Here is a 16100-nt window from a genome sequence, read left to right on the forward strand (position 1 = left end):
AACCTCTGAAGGATGCAAGCGCCTTTGCAGAGTTCTCTCTGAGCCAAAGTCCACGGACTTTCAATCTTGTTGAAATCACTACTAATTAATACCTTTTCACTGGCCGGTGAAAGAAAAACAATTTACAATTAAGTCAGGCAGCCTACGCAAAATCACTCTAACACCTTCTATGTATGTTTTGAAACGTGCTCTCACATTTCATGATCCATTTATTTTACAAGATGGGTAAACGGCACACAATTATGGTGATAATATGGCCGAGGTGTTTGGTTTTTATCTCTTCGCAGTAAATTGTGGTTGTTCAAGCCTTCACAGTAACGTTTGCATCCCTCTCTCAATTTCTTCCTATCACTTGACAGTAAATATGAGGGGTTTCTTTAAAGAATCTTGGTTTATTGTAATCATACCACCTATTCAAATAGCACTATAATTTAAAAATTTCTTGGTAGGCACGACTCAACTAAATTAATTACACTAATAAAGATTTTCTAGGATATATGCCTCTGAAAATATAATATTAAGTATATTAGCTCTATTGTGTGTCATTTTTCTCTGCATAGACAAAAAGTGCTGTCTGGATAATTGAGCAGGCAATTTTGCTTTTGAACGATACTATCAAAGGACACAAGGATTTAATTTCAGATTTTTTTTTTTTTTTATTAGAAGACTACATTCCCCCGTGTAATTCTCGGCACTGGATGGCGGCTGATGCATTTCAGAGATTCACGAGCAGTTGGAATGAACATCAAAAATCAAAGCCAGGCCTGTGGGGAGAGCTGGACCACGGAGGGCGTCTGGCATCTTAGACCTGGTCTCTTTATTGCTCGTTCCCTCTGAAATGTCCTTAGTCTACCTTTGCCAGAGGCATTCTCAGACGTGAGTAAAGGGAGTCCAACAGCCTGTTTGTAGAGTTCCAAAAGGATTAAGATTTGAAGGTGACAGCCCTGTTAGGATAATCTCTCTCAAAACTCGCTAAACAGTTGAGGGTAATATCCTTATACCTTTTGCCTGTTGGCTCTCTCCTGGGGGCAGTCTCAAAATGTTCTTGAAAAAGGTGTCTTAAGGAAACAGGCGATCTCACCTTTGTAGAGTACAGCAGGAAACCATGGTAATGTCACAGTGAGCCTTCCACCACAGTGACATGGGTGGCCTCCCATTAATTAGGTTAGGGAAATGCAGAACTGCACTACCATCTGGGGAGAGTAAAATGACGCACTCTTTTTTTCTTTTTTCATGCCTCCTGAATTTTGAATGCACTGAATGTGGTCACAGCCAAAACCATCCTTTAAGACCCTCTGACGTTTAAAGTTGAATGGGAGTTGACTGTATTCTAAAGCCCTTCTCCCCAGTCCCCACACCATCACGCCAAGTCTACGGAGAGAGACACAAACCTAAATGGTCATTTATATGACAATAATGACAACCAAGCTCTGCCAATACCACCCTGCATTTCGCAAAGTGGCTTTGCAAATATCAGCCCATTTGTTTGTGAGCTCAAGATGCCTTGCACTTGGCAGTGGTGGTGGTGGGTGGGTGGAAGGCATGTGGGGTTTGATTTATTTATTTTTTTTAATCGTAATAGGAATCAAAGCAAAGGGAGATGTGATCATTCTGCTTCGTAGAACTCCCTCTGCCCATCTCTCTCCCTCTCCATGAACACTCCAAATCTGTACTGAGCTCCGTGGACCTTCATTACATCTTATTTGGGTGTTATCCTTTAAGTGCTTTCCATGGCCGTTCATAAGCCCCCCCCCCCCCCCCCCGAATGGCAGGAGGTGACCATTTCCTGCTTCTCTGGGGATCACCCATTCTGAAATGTGACTCTTCCCTTTTTCTCCGATCATTAGGACTGATGGGGGAGCAGGTTTATGCTGCAAAGCCGGCACAGCTGTTTTGTGACTCATGGGAATATCATATTTAGCATGTTTTCCCCAGTGAAATGTATTTATTTAGATGACACATAATACTGTTTAAAAGCCAACCCTCCTTTGCTCTTATACTCAGCCTTATGGAAGAAAACAGGAGTGAAAACGCAGAATGAGCTCATTTGAGAGAGACAGCTGGTCAGAGAGTTCTCTCGGGCCATTCATGCAATGAGCTCACACTGGAAATCTAAACAATAGGGAAATTGACGCTGGGTACTGAACTACAGAGCCGGAGAAATAGGAAGTAGCTTTGCAGCCAGCTCCTCCTAAGTATCTGTGGCTCACGAATCTTGCCACTGGGGCCGGGAGATCACTGATTGCTCACAAGCATTCTGGAGAGAAAAACACAGCCATCTACCACTTGAGTTGATAGGGCATCTCGGGAAGTGATAGCAGCATTATGGCTTTTATCCTCTCTGTAGGTCAGCCTCTGGAAGGTAACAAGACCATTAGCACTTGAACAAGCCAGATGGCCCACTCAGCAGATAGCAGGCTCCCCACTTGACCCAGTCCCCCAGTTCAGCTGTTCCCAGACTTGGCAATACTGTGCCTTACTGAGTTAGAGCTCAGAACATCCCCCAAATATAGGGAATTGGGGAGGAGGCAGAAGTGACAGTAATGTGTAAGTGATAGACAGTCTTCCCCCTTTTTTACTGTTCTTGGTGATGTCTGGAGCACAGCGACTTTGCCAAAGCAGCATGCTGAGGGCACTCTCCAAGGGCTCCCATTTTATTAAGTATATCACCTTGAACTTGCTCACATTTGACCTCATTTCCCTCCTTCCTGCCCACCTGCACGGTCTTAAGATCTTCCTGTTTTCCTGTCATCAATTTCCCATCCCTTGTCTTTTTATCTGCTAACCCTGAGTTTTCTCTGTACCCATCCCCCACCTCCTTCAGCTCTTGTAAAAGAATATTAAATAAAACTGGGTCTGGCGCTGATCTTTCAGGAGTATTGCTCTTTGTACCTCCCTTTAGAGAAAAGTCTCTGTCCCCTTATCACCACCATTTGTTCCTCACTCCCTATCGTCCCCCCACTGTGTCAAAACAGTCCTCATCTCAATCGGTCAGTGGTTTAATTATTTCAAAAGGTCTTAAGTGAATAAAATTTCCTAAAGTCTTGAAAGTTTAAGCACATGTTTTTCAAACCTTTTGTAGCAGTGAACCCCTGAGTTACCCCACTGTTGTGCCACTCACTGCTAGACACTCAGAAGGGTGTGAATGTCTCCAGCTTCTGGCTCCCTGCACAGTCAAAGCCGGGGAAATTACTGTCAGTTGTTCTGTCTTGGAGGGCAAGGGAGAGTATCACAGTTTTCTGTGGATACAGTGATAAAGAGGATGATGGTGGTGATGAAGATGATGGTGGTGATGGTGATGAAAGTGATGGTGGTGATAATGGTGATGATAGTGATGGTGGTGACAATGATGATGATGGTGGGGATGGTGGGGATGGGGGTGATGATAGTGATGGTGGTGATGGTGATGATGATGGTGGTGATGATGGTGATGATAGTGATGGTGGTGACGATGATGATGATGGTGGGGATGGTGGGGATGGGGGTGATGATAGTGATGGTGGTGATGGTGATGATGATGGTGTTGGTGATGGTGGTGATAATGGTGATGCTAGTGGTGATGATAATGAAGATAATGGTGATGGTGGTGGTGATAGTGTTGGAGGTAGTGGTGGTGATGGTGGTGATGATGATGAAGATGACAATGAAGATGATGGTGGTGGTGATAGTGATGATGGTGATGATGGTGGAGGTGGTGATAGTGATGATAGCAGCAGTTAACAGCACCAAGGCACCATCCCAGCAGTTTGCATGTATTAATTCATTCAATCCTCAGGACATCCTTATGAGCCAAGTATTATTATCATAATCAATCTCATTTTACAGATGAAGAGACTGGGGCCCAGAGCCGTTAAATAACTTGCTTAAGGTGACATAGCCAGTAAAGGTAGAGCTAGGATTTAGAACCAGTCTGCCTCCAAAACTCACGCTCTCAGCCATTGCACTAAAGGTGCAGATGCTTTAGAGTTTTTGAGGTAGTACATCGAGAAGCAAATGAACTTGTATTACTGTTATGTAGAACTATCATTAATTATGTTTGGCAACCCCATAAGCAATGAGGATGAGATGGGACGTGAGGGGACAGAGAACTCCACCGTATCACACCTTTTTTCAAAAGGAATCTTATGTAGAAAATAAATATAAGCAGGACTATTTGGGGAATACAGGGGAGGAGGCCTGGTGTCTTATTTCCTGACCTCCCCAAAGACCCTCCCAGGTGGCCCTAGGGTGCTGTGGAACTCAGCTGGAAAGTTCTTTGGTTCCATGTGTGGTCACCGTTTATTACCTACCTGCGTGCTACCCGCCAGGTGCTTTCCTTATCAGTTTTAATCCTCAACACTGCCTTTGAGGTGAGGTGTGATTATCCTCATTTCACAGGCTCAGGCAAGTTTTGCAACCAGTCCAAGTTTCCCTAATCTAAGTTGGTGGCAGAGCTGGGGTTGGAATCAGGACAGCATGGCTGAGAAAACCTGCTCTCTCCCAGATGCATGGGCTGCTTGCTGTGCATTCCCCACGGGAGTGAGAGCCATCCGTTTCCCTTTGTCCACATGCTGACTCAGCCTCTGGGGCCCCGGAGGACTCCAGGGCAGCCGTCAGGTGCGGTTGCTCTGGGCAGCCCCTGTGTGGCTGCTCTTGCTCCCACGCCCCATCTATTCCTTGCCCTGTGGGTTATTTTGAAGTCCACGGGCTTCTCTTCTTTCTTCCAGTTGCCACCAGCTTGGTCCAGATGGAGGCTGAAAGCTGACTCATCTGTGCTGTAATTCCCCAGGCCCCGCCGGGGAGCTCTCACTGACAGGGTCACATCTGTGAGCCGACATCCTCTCCAGCCCAGCAGCCATTTGCACTGACAGGTCCCACACTCCTGCCAACCAACCATCCCAATTTCATCCTTGAGCTCGTGCAGCTCTCTCGGGTGGATGCCATCTGCTTGCAGTGATTTATCCGCCCTCACTTCTTTCCAATCTGGCTTAGAACATCCTCATATTGACCATGGTTTGATCTAGTACCTGTCTGCTGGAGAAGCCATTCGAACAGCCTCTGTAGACCAAGGCTAGAAGTCCATTCAATCCGTTAACTGATTTCTTTTCATCCTTTTCCCTGTAGAGAACATCTATGAGTCATACCATCCTTTTCAAAAGTGGAGTGAGCCACTGGGTTGGTGGTTTGTGCTCTGCTGGCAGGATGCTGACCTTGTCTGTGATCTGGGAGTTGTGTTGCTTAGTGACTGAAGTACCAGCTTCAGAGCCAGACTGACCTGCGCGGATGCCCTGTTTCCACCACTGCCCATCTGGGGAGCTTGCTGGACCAATACCACTTTCTCTTCCTTTGGGGAACTGCTCCCCCCACTCTCCATCCTGGTGCTTGTGCTGGGGTCACTGATCACAGGACACCATCCCCTCAGCCACAGTGATTGGTCCAGGGATGGGTCAACCAGAATCCTTTCCTGAAATTTTTCTAAGAGAGCCCATGGTGGAGACATTTCTACTCATACAGATGATCCAGATCTGCTAAGGCCCTTCCTCACGTCTCCAGTGGCAAAAAAATCTCCTTGAAGCAGGTGAGAGAGATGGCAATAAGCACAGAGAACAAGAGTCAAGGGACAGGGAGGGATCAGGGAAATGGGGCACAAATAGGAGGCTGGTGCCCCAGAGACCCGTTTCTGTGGTCTCCAGAGCTAGAGTGGCACCATGCCTTTCCAGTTATGGACAATGAGTCCTTTTTCCCTTGAGCTATAGGATTGGGGTCCTGTTAATTACAACCAATGTGTCCGGATTAATCTAGCTCCCCAAATGAGTTTCCTACTGAGTCTCTAGAAGTCTTTCCTCTTTAATGTCTTTAAAAGGCCTCTTTTCATGGGATTACTTTGAGAGTCTCTTGCAAACTACACAACAAAATCTGGGGGACCAAATTGTGTCTGGCTCTGTTCAGAGAATTCTCTACTGCTGTTTGGACAAACCCTTCTTTCTTCTTCTTCTTCTTCTTCTTCTTCTTCTTCTTCTTCTTCTTCTTCTTCTTCTTCTTCTTCTTCTTCTCCTTCTTCTCCTTCTTCTCCTCCTTCTCCTTCTTCTTCTTCTCCTTCTCCTCCTTCTTTTCCTTTCAGTGATCCAAACTACTTACAGAGCCCTTGTGTACATCATCAAATGCTGTCAGTCATCTTTTGAGATAGGAATCCATTCATTCTGTCAACAGACCTACTATGTGCCCATCTCTGTTCTTGGCACTGGGAATACACTGGTGAATAAGACAAAGCTCCTACTCTCAAGAACTTACATCCCAGTGGGCAAGACAAACAAACAAGTGAGTAAATACACAATATAATTTCAGCTGGCAGTAAGTCCTATGAAGAACAAGTAGATCAACTCAAAGAATGGCTGGGGGTTGGGTGCCATTTTGATAAGGTGTTGCTACGTGATCATAGAAGGCCTTTCTGCAAAGCTGACATTAAGCCATAAATCTCAATCAACTCAGGGAGTAAGCCATGGCATTCCAGGGCAAGTCCAAAGACCCTGAAGCCGGAATGAGATTAGCATAACGTCAGAAAGCAAGGCCAACTGGATGGCCTGAAAGGGAGGGGCAAGTCTGGGCATCTATTAGCCCAGACAGTACCTTTGTCTTAATTAGAAAAAGGTACGCCTTCTAGGTAGACTAATTACCACCATCCATCATGGTGCAGGCCACAACCTGGACAACTGTACCTAATAGTCATGAAGAAAGTCTTAGGAGATATGATCAGAGAGAAACTGGAACCAGGTCATATAGGAAGGACTTTGTTTGGATTTTATTCCAAGTCATCACTGAGAAATATTACGTGAGCCACATATGTAATTTAAAATATTCCAATAGCCACATTTTAAAAAGTGAAAAGAAACAGGTAGAATTATTTTAATAATAAATGTTATTTAACCAATATATACAGAATATTAATGTTAACATGCAATCAATATAAAAATTAATGAGATGTTTGTCATTGGTTTTCTTCATGCTATTTTTTTTTTCAAAGTCTGGTATATATCTTACATTATAGCATAACTAACTCAGGTGCTGCATTTTTATTGGAAATACTTGATCGGTATTTAGATTTCAATAAGTTTACAGTGGAAAAAGTAGATTTACAGACCCAGGTCATCCAAACATACTTAGAAGTTTTCTAATAATTGAATTTGGCATCAGTTTTTAAATTTAAATTAAATCCAATTAGAATGGATTTCCTTAGTTGCAGGAACCACGTTGCAAGTGCTCGAGGGCCACAGGAGCTAGTGGTTCCCGAATTAGATAGGGCAGGGCTAAGTGTTGTGGGAGCGACCGTAGGGTTGAGAGCAGGGGTGGCGCGACCTCACAGACCTTTGAGAAGGAATGTTCCGGAAGCTCTGTGGAGAACAGACTGGTAAAGGGGAGGCCATTCTAACAGTCGAGGCAGGACATGGCAGTGATGTGCAGGGACGCTAGGCTGGCGAGACAGGGCAGACCAGGAGCTGTGCTGAGCGGTAGGCCCCGAGACTTCGTGGGGAGAAATCGAGAACAACTCTAGAGCCCAGGCAGACTTTCTGGAACACTAATGGTGCTTAAGCGTCAAGACTCTTGAGTGGGCTTCTCGCCAAGGCTTGGATTTTGTGATGTGTGTGGTATTTGTCAATTTTTTCAAATGTGTTAATTTGTGGAGAGTTTTTACTCATTCTAAATAAATACCTTCATTCTTTTTTAAAAAATGTTATTTATTTGTCAGAGAGAGAGAGGGAGCACGTGCACAAGCAGGGGGAGCAGCAGGCAGAGGGAGAATCAGGCTCCCCGCTAAGCAGAGGGACCCACGTGGGACTTGATCCCAGGACCTCAGGGTCATGACCTGAGCTGAAGGCAAATGCTTCACTGCCTGAGCCACCCAGGCGCCCTTTCACCTTCGTTCTTGACTTTATTAATAATCTTTTTTTTTCTTAATGAGGATCTTCCAGATTGAATAAGCTTCAAATTCCATAAAAACACGGATCTTCCTCTACTGAAGGGTGTTACCCGTCCAGTTATGAAATTAGACTGCGAGGGTAAAATGACGACTCTGTCTGCATGTTTTTCCATAACGTGGCATTTTCATCCAGTAAGTTTTGTTAAGACAGTGCTCTGGTTTTTACAGACTTATTGATTCTTTTTAATGCTCCCTTCATGTTTTCCTAGAGCCCACGTTTGACCATACTGTCCTTCTAAGGGGAACGGGTAAGCAGACAAGCTAATTCTTGGGTATGTGCTTCCCCCACCCTCCAGCAGACAATGAATTTGTTCTGCCACTAGAAAGTGGTCTATCCTGACAGCGAAGATGTGGATTTGCAGTTGGATGCCTTGGCTCAATCCTGATTCTGCCTCACTTGCTGTGTGACTCTGGGCACATCACTGTCCCTCTCTGAGCCTCATCAGTTAAACCTGGACCATAGCACCTCCCACAAGGTAGTTATGCAGATTAAATGAAACACTCCGTCAGCCGTTTGCCTCATAGACAGTAGTGCATAGTCATTAATTGCTGTTATTATTATTTTGTCTATTTTTTAGTGCCTTTCCTCCATGATTTCCTGCTCCAGTCATTGTCTGTTAGTCAAGGCCAGGATCCTAACCCAGCTGCAGCAGGAGAGAGTCAGTCAGCCCATCACCCTGTGTAAGGACTGGATCATTGCAGCACCTTAACCAAGCGGTGGAAGTTTGCGTCACCAGGTGTGGGACCACCTGACACCGTGGGCCCTGATGCGAGGCACCCAGAAGCCCCTATCAGCCTCGATCTTGTCCCAGTGCCGGACATAAAAGTGAGCGGGAAGGAACACTCAGCAGCTACGCAAAGTGAGGCATGGGGAAGGACAACTGACCTGGACTCTTGCAAAACCTGTAAGGTCATGAAAAACGAGCAAGCAAAAGGAGGCGGCACGCTCAGGGAGGAGGGTCTGAAGGGACGGAGCAAACGGGCCCCAGGCTAGCCCGGACTGCTTCCGGTGCAGGTAAGAGAAAACAAAACAAAACGCTGGAAACCCATCAGGGAAGAGGAGGGGAAGGGTGTGGGACACAGGAGGTCGTGTTAGTTCTCTGGGTGTGAGGTCGGGCTCAGAGTCGTCATCGTCATCCGTGCAAGGCGAACAGCCAGACCTCCCCTACGCACCACTCTGTACAATGGGGATTAAATGAAAGACTCCATGTAAACAAAAAAAGAGGGGAATGTCCTTATTTTGAGGCGAGGCCTGATGAAGGAATCAGAGGTGACAGGAGAGAGGAGAGAGAGAAGGAGGACGGGGAGGGAAAGAGAGAGGGAATAGCACACCTCTAGTCCTGGTAAATGTAGCGGAAAGGTACGTGCGTGTTCATTGTATCATTCTTTCAACTTTTCTGTAAGTTTGAAATTAAAAAAGAAAAGATGCTGACCTTCAAAGCCTCTTGACCTTTACTTTCTGTTCAGTAACACATGGGGCCTACCTGTGCACGGCAATGAAAGGTTTCCATCAATACTGGACTAAATTTGGCCCCTTGCTAACACTGGTTAATGTTTCTCTGCAAACGTTGTCGTCCGAGCCAGGGCACTGCGGAGTGGGTGGCGAAGTGCGGCCAAGCTGGTGTGTTACACGGGACAGAATTCCCATGCGCCGGGATTGCCTGGCACACCCTTCACTGGAGAAGTATAGGTGCCCCCATGCTGGGTGTCCTCCCTCTCCAGGCGGCTTTGCTCCCTCCGTCTGCCCTCCCCCTCCGCCCTCCCCTTCCGCCTGGCATAGGCTTTAGCTGAAAAACCCGTCTCATCAATTGTCCCCCTGCCACCGGTTCTCCAAGATGCCAGCTACCTTAAGATCTGCATTTGCTGCCAAGGATCCGTATGAACCATCTTATTATTTAGGCTCCTGGCTTTGGGATGTATAATCTGGCTTTGTCTGTCTGTCTCAGCCTCCCTAATGTCTCATTCCATGGGTCAGGTTCTATCTCTTCCATTTATTTTATTTTATTTTTTAAAAGATTTGTTCATTTGAGAGACAGCTCGCACAGCACACAGGAGCGGAAAGGACAGAGGGAGAGAAAGAGTCCCAAACCGACTCTGGGCTCAGTGCAGAGCCTGATGCGGGGCTGGATCCCACGACCCTGAGACCATGACCTGAGCTGAAATCAAGAGTCGGATGCTTAATCGAAGAGCCCCCCAGGCTCCCCATCGCATTTATTTTTTTTAAGAAGGCCACAAGGCTTCCTCTTGGCATCTATCACAGAAGCCTCATCAATATCATTTGCTGTAGGAGAAGGAAGGGAAGAATGAAGGGGGGTAAACAGAAGGAACTCTGGGAAACAAACTGAGGGCTTCAGAGGGGAGGGGGTGGGGGGATGGGCTAGCCCGGTGATGGGTATTAAGGAGGGCATGTATTGCATGGAGCACTGGGTGTTATACGCAAACAATGAATCATGGAACATTACATCAAAAACTAAGGATGTAGTGTGTGGTGACTAACATAACATAATAAAAAATTATTATTAAAAAAATGCAAAACTAGAAAATAAATCATTTGCCGGCTTTTTCCCATTTTATTTTAAGTTTGGAAAATCTAGTGAAACAAAGGCGGACCTTTGTAAACTCCCATAATGGAACCAATCTTAGTGGAGCTGTGATAGTGGAAGAGCCATTCGTATTAGAATTCATTGTGTGTCTTCTATGCTAGGGTGTAAGTTCCTTGAGGACGAGGACTGTGTCCAATTCTCTGGCCCTCCAACTGCGACTGCGTCTGTGTATAGTGGGAACTCAACAAATGTCTTCAGAGAAGAGAAACATTCCTATCACTGTAATCATTCAGAAGCAACAAGCCAATTCCCCTTGGACTCAGCAGAAGGTTAACCATTTGTAAAGGCCTCCGTGGCCTTTGATGGCTTCAATGTCATTGTTATGCAAATGCGGGGGTGGGGGTGGATATTCCCTGGGCTTAGGGCGCCAGAAAGGAGGGAGGATTCAGCACAACCTGTACTCACTAGCCTACTAGTGGTCAAGGCCTCTTGCTTTCATTCCGCAGACTTTACTGGGAGCCAGAGGTCCCGCAGGAGCACTGAGCACCAAGGATAAATGACAGAAGGGCCACTGGGGCTCTTAAGGAGCACCGGTATCTTAGGGGAGGATAACCAAGTACACAAGTCCTAATCAGAGGAGGCTGAGAAAATAACTGCCACGGGAAGAAAGAGGAAGAGATTCCTCCAGAGTCCCACTTTGAAATGATCTTGAAAGCTCTCAGGATAAGAACTTCGCAAAATAATACAAGCAGCAATATTGGTAGAGCTTGTTGTAATCACAGAACATTTTAGTTGCAGGTTCTCGTCTACATGAAACATGCTCCTCTTTTCCTAGAACAGGAAACTCAGGCTCCCGGAGGGAAAGTGGCCTGGCCCAGATCCCGCAGCCGGCGGGGGCTGAGCCAGGACCTTCATCCCCAGCTTTTCCTCTGAGGAATTGGTGTGAGGTGCTGGTTGCACAGAGGCCTCATCAATTTCCCTCCACATAGACGCCGCCGGCCTGGGGTCACTCTGTTCTAAAGCTCCTTCAGTGACACTAATGAGGACCACTGTGTATTCATCATACCTTTTTATTCTGTTTCTGAGCTTGGCTATCTTGGGGCCTTGCTGGCCCTGAGAAGCCGCCTTCCCAAGGTTAACCGATCCCTAGAGACAGTAAACAACTCACCCGGAGTGTGCCTCTCACCTCAAACCAATCAGCCCAGAGCCCACTCCCTAATCCTCTCCTCCGTGGCTCCAAGCACGGGACAGCCTTTATGCCCCTGAGCACATTGGAATTCTTCAAACTAGCCATACTAAGCCTGATTCGCCTGCCTTGACCATTGCTTTTTGAGAAAACAATAGTGAAGGCCTTTGCCCACATTTCTCCTTCCTGCTGCTGCCTCCCCATAGACCCTGGGACTCCCCGGAGTGACCAGCAGGGCAGGAGTGCCCCTCCTCCTGGAACTGTGAGTAATGAACTATCTTTTCAATGGCCATCATCTCCTGATCTGTTGGCCTTGCCATACCTAAATTATAATAAAATCTATGTTTAAAAACAGTGACATTAGGGATGAAACCAATGAGGGCTTTGCAGGTCCCCGGGGAATTTGGGATCACCCCATTGAGAGGTCTGTCTTTCTCTTCCCCTTAAACAGAGTGGCTTCCCTATTATCTGGTTTACATAATGGACCTTTTTTTTTTTTTTTAAAGATTTTTTTTACTTATTTGACAGAGAGAGAGAGAGAGAGAGAGCACAAGCAGGTGGATCGGCAGGCAGGGGGAGAGGGAGAAGCAGGCTCCCTTCAATGCAGAGAGCGCCACATGGGGCTTGATCCCAGGACTCTGGGATCATGACCTGAGCTGAAGGCAGATACTTAATCAGCCGAGCCACCCAGGCACCCCCACAATGAACCTTTTAAATATGATTCAGATCATGGCACTCTCTGGCTCAGAACACTGCTGTGACTCCCCAAAGCTGAAGTTCCTATCATGGCCTTGAAGGCCCTCCTCCTGCACATGCTGACCTCCTGTCCACCACACTGGCCTCTTTGCTACTTAGGAACCCTGCAGGCAGGCTCCCCTTTAGAGTCTTTCAGGCTGCCTGCCACACTTTTTCCTAGATAATCCCCACGCTCAACGCCTCCCTCCCTCCCTCCCTCCCTCCCTCCCTCAGGTCTTTGCTGAAATGTCACCTTCTCCGCGCAGAGATACACTGCCTTCTCTGTTCTACCTTTTCTTTTTCCCCATCACACTTATTATCCTTGAATATGCAGTATAATTTATTTATTGTGCTTATTGTCTTGTCTCTCCCCTCCCCCCCCCACCCTACTGAGTATCAGCTCCACAGGTAAGGAACTTTGTTCAATTCCCTGATAAATTCCAAGGACTCAGAAAAGTGCACGGCGCAGAGAAGGCATTAAAATTATAATTTGTTGAATGGATAAATCTCCTCTTAAGAATTTGTTGAACAAAATTTCCTCAGTTAAAAAAAGTTTGCGGGGTACCTGGCTGGCTCAGTCATTAGACATATCGCTTTTGATCTCAGGGTCATGAGCTCAAGCCCGACGCTGGGAGATAGAGCCTACTTTAAAAAAAAAAAAAAAGGAGTTTGCAAATGGCTTGCCTAAATCTCTTTGACCATTTTCATGTCAAGGATGTGCTGGGCCTTCAGGATATCCACCATAAAAATGTCAAGGAGAGGTCTTCCAGCAAGATACTGAGAATGGTCACCTGAATGTCACTTCTGTTCTGGGCAAAATGGTGAATCACAGTAAGTAGTGTGGTCACCCAGCACCAAAGGAAAGATTCTAGGAGAAAAGCATCATTATTTGGGTACAGGAAAAAGAGCTTGATGACATCTCTTTTAGGGAGTATACACATACAAAAGGAAACACATGGAAATAATATTTTAGGTTTTCCAAGAGCCCTGGATGACGTTCTGCACCAGAATCTATTTTTAAACCTTCAGTTGGCACAGAATGGAGTGGGCAGGGTGGGGTTCCTTAATGGATGAGACGATGACTTCGGGGCAGAGGGAGAAAGAGCAGAGATGAACGGGCAGCTGTGGCCCGAACAGAGTCAACCGTGGGGACCCCGGCAAGGAGCTCTGGGAACGGTCCCTTGTGATGTTTTTGCAAATGATGAGCCAGAAAATGTGCCCGGTGAAGCCAGCGACTCAGTAGGTGACCTTGGACCTTCTGGGTGTTGAGACGCCAGGCCAATGGAGGCAAACGGAAGGAGGTCTTCAGGGCTGAGTGCGCGGGCAGGGAAGTGCCAAGCAAGCCTCGCTGGGGCCGACTCTGGTCATGCATCCAGGGAAAAAGAACTCTGAGCTGTCAGCCGTGACCCAAGGAGAGGGCTGAGGAGGCACTGTGCACTATTTCTGGAACACATCAGCCAAGATGAGAACGGAGTACTGGATCCTGGGTCATTAAAGACAGTTCATCATCTTGCTGCTTTAGGAAATGCCTCATTCTCCAAAGTTCTCTCCCCACACCGTCCACCCGCGTGCTGGGCCTTCCTCCTAACTTCCCTGCTCTCCCTTTGTAATTTCGTGCCTCTGAAAGGGGTGTTGCCCTCTACAGAGAGGGCTGGGGATCTTGTGAGTTCCTATTATCTTTTCAATCCCAACTCAAACTCCTCTCCCAGGACAGGGCTCAGCCATCACTGCTCAGAGTTGAAAGCACCTCTTCCGAAACACGTTAGGATTGATGAGGGAAAGGAAGGCAAGCTGAAGACAAAGCATAAACTGACACCCTGCAACCCCCCCCCCACCCGCTCTTGGGTGCGACATGTGTGACATTCTTCCAGGAAGCCCCCAACCATCTCAATGCTAACGCCTTGCTGGAGGGAAAAGCAACCTTCACTTGACAATGGCAAGGCCTCCAGTATCCTGTGAGTCTTCTTTACGTAGGAAAGTACTTTCTCACCACTCTGTTTCCTTACCTCCCCATCCCCACAGTATATAATCAGCCACCCCGCACAACCCAGGGCAGCAGCTCTTTCTGCCCACGGGTCCTGTCCCTGGGCTTTAATAAACCACCATTTTGCACCAAAGGCGTCTCAAGAATTCTTGGTCGTTGGCTCTGGACTCCACCCCACCGAACCTCACCTGTATTCCAAAACTGCATCAGGATGATCTGCGCAAAGCGGGCCTCTTGCAGCGTGAGCTCCTCAAAGATGAGAAGTGTGTCTTATACAGTAGGTGCTCAGTAACTATTTATGCGATGTGCGAGTGGGGAGATAATCTGTGTATCTCAAGACAGACACACACAGAGAAGAGGAATGTCCGGAGCCGACCACGGTGGCCCCGGGGGAGGGAAGAGGGTGGTGGGGAGGCAGGTGTCCTCAGTGTGGAAAAGGGACAGCTTCAGAGGACACAAGTACCATGTTGAAACCCTTGAAAGGTGTCGAGGCAGTGAACACGGTCACAGAATACTGGACCCTGAGGACACCAGGGAGAGGAGGCAACCCTCCATGTTTCAGAAACACTTTGAAACATTTATTTCACTCAAAAAAAGGAAGCTAGCTGCCTTAAATCTTCGTATGTACAAAGCATCGCGTTTTTTTTTTAATAAAATCAACTTTGTTATGGGGAAATTTACATACAATTAAACATTCTGTGATGGCATAGTTCGATGAGCTTTGACAAATGTATACGCCCACTAACTATCCTCACTGTCACAATGCGGAATGTGTCTGTTGCCCCAGAAAAGCTCCCATGTGCCCCTTTGGAGTCCATCACCCCCATCCCCCACCCCAGGCAACCAATCTCCTTCTTCTTGCTGTAGATTAGTTTGCCTGGTCTAGGGCCTCACGGGGACGTGGTGGTGTCTGGCTTCCTTCTCTCATCACTGGCTTTTTGAGATCCATCCCTGCTGTTGCATGTATCAGTAGCTGGGTCATTTTTTTTCATCCATCTATAGTATTTCACTGTGGGACCATGGTACAGTTGATCTATTTACCCACCAAGGACATCCAAGTTGCTTGAATAAAATCGCCATAAACATTTACGTAGAAGTTTTTTTCTGGGTAAGGGACAGTGCAGACACAGTGGTTACCAAATAAAATAGAAGAGACAGAATCTCAGATTTGGAAGGGGAGTTGAGAGGAGTCTTCACTGTTGCTGAGTCCAACCCTCTGCCTGCTGCTTTCTCTCCTGCATCACATCCCTGAAACCTGGCCGCTGGTCTTTACTTGCCCCCACTGACAGGGAACTCACTACCTCTCAAAGTAGCTTATTCAGTGAGGGGAAGCTCCAAATGCTCGAAACGTCTCCCTTCACTGAATTTCAACTGACCACTGAATACGGCCCACCCCCCAGTGCCAAAATTCAGTCTACTAACACGTGCACAGAGTCAAATGTGTAGAAATAGCCACCAGATTGACCTCAAGTGTTTCCCACTTTAGTCTACAGATCCTTTGTTATGCCAACCATTTCACTAGATTTATGGCTCCAGCTTGTGGCTCTCACTCTTAACCTGGGCCACCAGTTACTGAACACATCACTCCAGCTGTGGTTAAGCCGGCCCGGCACTGGCCAGCTCGTCCTGCTCTCTGCACAACCATGTTGACCCTGCCTTAGCCCGGGACCCCCAGCACACATGGCTGACTCTCACAGA

The sequence above is a fragment of the Ursus americanus genome, chromosome 2 (genome assembly GCF_024610735.1).
Source record: "Ursus americanus isolate L20-20 chromosome 2, mUrsAme1.1.p, whole genome shotgun sequence".
Classification (NCBI taxonomy): Eukaryota; Metazoa; Chordata; class Mammalia; order Carnivora; family Ursidae; genus Ursus; species Ursus americanus.